Source organism: Nannospalax galili, unplaced genomic scaffold (assembly GCF_000622305.1).
Source record: "Nannospalax galili isolate Female #2095 unplaced genomic scaffold, S.galili_v1.0 scaffold717, whole genome shotgun sequence".
Classification (NCBI taxonomy): domain Eukaryota; kingdom Metazoa; phylum Chordata; class Mammalia; order Rodentia; family Spalacidae; genus Nannospalax; species Nannospalax galili.
In genome coordinates this window covers 127427-130701 of record NW_008339763.1, presented here as the reverse complement: position 1 = coordinate 130701, position 3275 = coordinate 127427, and the positions used below count along the sequence as shown (strand labels likewise).

The 3275-nt window shown below is 41.1% G+C and overlaps 1 pseudogene; it reads left to right on the top strand.

The window, feature by feature from the left end:
• Nucleotides 1–493: 493 nt before the first annotated feature.
• The window catches only part of LOC103735225, a 10540-nt pseudogene continuing 7758 nt past the window's right edge, over nt 494–3275 (top strand).

Below are 3275 nucleotides of genomic sequence, written 5' to 3'. Positions count from 1 at the left end.
TGCAGGCAATACATGCATACACATAAAAAAATAAAAAATTTAACTTCTTACTTAATGCACATAACTGGATGGAAATATCACCATGATTTGTTTTTCTAACTTATTACAGTAACATAGGCAAATATTTACAATTCTTCTGTACATTGCCAGAGACATTATAGGGTAGTAATTTTATTAAAACCACATCCACTGTAAATAGCTTTTATCTCAAATCATTTTATTCTTGTCTTTTTGAGTTTTTCTTTGCATGATAGTTTGTGAATTACCAAAATACAACTTAACTTTCTTTTAAAAATATTAATAATATTTATGCAGTTGATTGTTAATCTGTTATAAAAGGTTTCATGCAAAGGAAAAATAAAAGGACTATAATTCTATATACATCTCTATAAACATGTTGTGCTATGGGGTTATAGACCTACCAGACTGCAAGCCAGTTAGTTAAAGAATATTGTATTTTTTTTTCCTTTAAAAACTATTTTTGTGTCAGATCCTGACAATGCAGCACCCTGCAGCCTCAGCCAGGGAGTCCCAGCCGCTTTCAATGGAGGAGAAGCCAGGCCAGCCACAGCCTCAGCACCATCACCCCCAGCAACAGCAGCAGCAGCAGTCACACTATCACCACATTATTATTTCTACAACCACAGCTACAACTACCACGACCACCACCATCACCAGCAGCCTCACCAATACCTACAACATGGAGCTGAGGGCAGCCCCAAAGCCCAGTCCAAGCCACTGAAGCATGAGCAGAAACACACCTTCCAGAAGCACCAGGAAACACCGAAGAAGAAAACAGGCTATGGTAAAATAAATGGTAATGCCGGAGAAAGAGAAATATCTTCAAAGACCCTTGGTTCTGATGAAGCTACCAATCCTATTTCTAGCATCCTCAATGGCAACCAGCAAGTTGTAGACACTAGCCTGAAGCAGACTGTAAAGACCAGCACCTTTGTAAAAGCAGGCATCAAAACCAAGAATTTCATTCAGAAAAAGAGTACAGACAAAAAGAATGGAAAGTCTTATGAAAATAAATCTGGGGAGAACCAGGCTGTAGATAAGACTGATACTGTAGCAATTCTAAATGGTGTTATAACAAATAATTCAGGCTATATTACTAATGGTTATACAGGCAGAGGAGCAGATAATGATGGTAGTGGATCTGAGAGTGGATATACTACTCCTAAAAAAAGGAAAGCTAGGCCCAATAGTGCCAAGGGTTGTGAAAACCTTAATTTAGTGCAGGACAAAATGTAACAAGAGACTATTGTCCCATCATTAAAACAGGGACTTGAGGGAGCTGGAGAGATGGCTCAGCGGTTAAGAACACTGTTCTTGCAGAAGACCTGGGTTTGAATCCCAGCACCCATATGTCAGCTAACAACTGTCCCTAACTCCAGTTCCAGGGGATCTGACAGCCTCTTCTGTTCTCCACGGGCGTTGCACAACACTGGTGCACTTACCTACACGCAGGCATAACACTCGTACACATACAATAAAAATAATAAATAAGCCGGGCGTGGTGGCACATGCCTTTAATTCCAGCACTCGGGAGGCAGAGGCAGGCAGATCTCTGTGAGTTCAAGGCCAGCCAGCCTGGTCTACATAGTGAGTTCCAGGACAGCTGGGGCTACAGGGAGACCTTGTCTCAAAAAGACCAAAAAAAAAAAAAAAAAAAAAAAAAAAAAAAAAAAAAAGTCTAATGTGCTATCCATTGTGCGACAGAGGCAAAAAACAAAACAAAACAAAACAAAAAACAAAACAGGGACTTGGAACTTTAAAGCTTGACTATAGTGAACAAAAGGGAAATCAAGTAGATGGTTCAAAGCCCATTTGGAAGTATGAAACTGGACCTGGATGAACAAGTCGTGGAAAACCTGCTGTGGGTGACAAGCTTCATAAAAGCTCAGATATTAAATCTGATGTGAGCAGTAAAAAGTTTGATGATTGGCCTAAAGGAAAGCATGCCTCAGCTGCTGCTTCCAAAGAGGACTCATGTATCCTGTTTAAACCATCCCCGTTTTTTCCAGTGGACAATAGCAGTGCTAAGATAGTTCCTAAAATAAGTTATGCAAGCAAAGTTAAGGAAAACCTCAACAAAACTACAGAATTCTTCTGTGTCACCATCTTTATCCTCATCTTCATCGTCTACTGGGGAAATTCAGACCCAATCTTCAAATCGGTTATCCCAGGTCCCTTTGTCAGCTCTGAAATCTGTTACTTTTGCCAACTTTTCTAATGGGCCTGGTTAGCAGGAACTGATGGAAGTGTGTACCCATTCGGGGTTCAGCCACTGCTAACTACCACTGCTAATACTTTAACACCCATCTCTTCTGGGACTGATTCAGTACTCAAGGACATGAACCTGAATTCAGCAGCTGTTGAACAAATTAAGTCTAGCCTTTTCATCTTCTCTTCAAATATGCAAACTGTGCTGTTAAGCATAGCACAAGTAGATCTGCCCTTTCAGACAGATCAGGGAAACCTGGGGGATATCTTCCAGAATTAGTGGGGTTTATAATTTATAAATGAGCCCAGTGCTGGCCCTGAGACTGTTATTGGGAAGTCATCAGATCATAAAGTGATGGAAGTGGCATTTCAAGGAGACTATCCTGCCACTTTGGTTTCATAGGGTGCTGAAATAATCACCTCAGGAACTGAGCATCATGTGTTTCCTAAGGCTTATGTGCTGGAAAAACAGACTAGTCCTCAAGTTCTGGGTAGCAATCTAAAACCTGGGACTACTGCAAGTGGAGCCTTATCCTTGGAACCCAGTCATATAGATGACCTGCAAAAAGCAGACACTGCCCCGGCCTGTGGGGCTTCAACGTTGGGGGCGTCGGGAGAATAACCTGAAGGAATGAAACAAACAAGGAATGCGAGGAAATGGAGGCAAGACAAGGATCTGATCAAGCCTCAAAATTTTATTGAAAAGTATCAGGCATATATACTGGTAGTGGGGAGAGGGGAGGTGAGGAGAAGGAAAGTGCTGGGCAGACGCTAATTGGATGCTATAGCTAGGGAGGTTTATTTCTTATCCTAAAGGAACATCTGCTAACTGCTATGGTGAGCATAAAACATTTCTCAAGGCTGACTTAGCCTGGGTCACAAAGTTGTTTTTCTACATTCTTTAACTAAGTGCTATCTTATAGAAACTTACAGAAAACCATAAAGCTGTCTTTTCTCAAGGCCATAGAGATTTGCAGGAAACCATAAGGCTGTCTTTTCTCAAGACCATAAAGATGTTTTTCTTCTGGCCTTTTGGCTCCCAACAC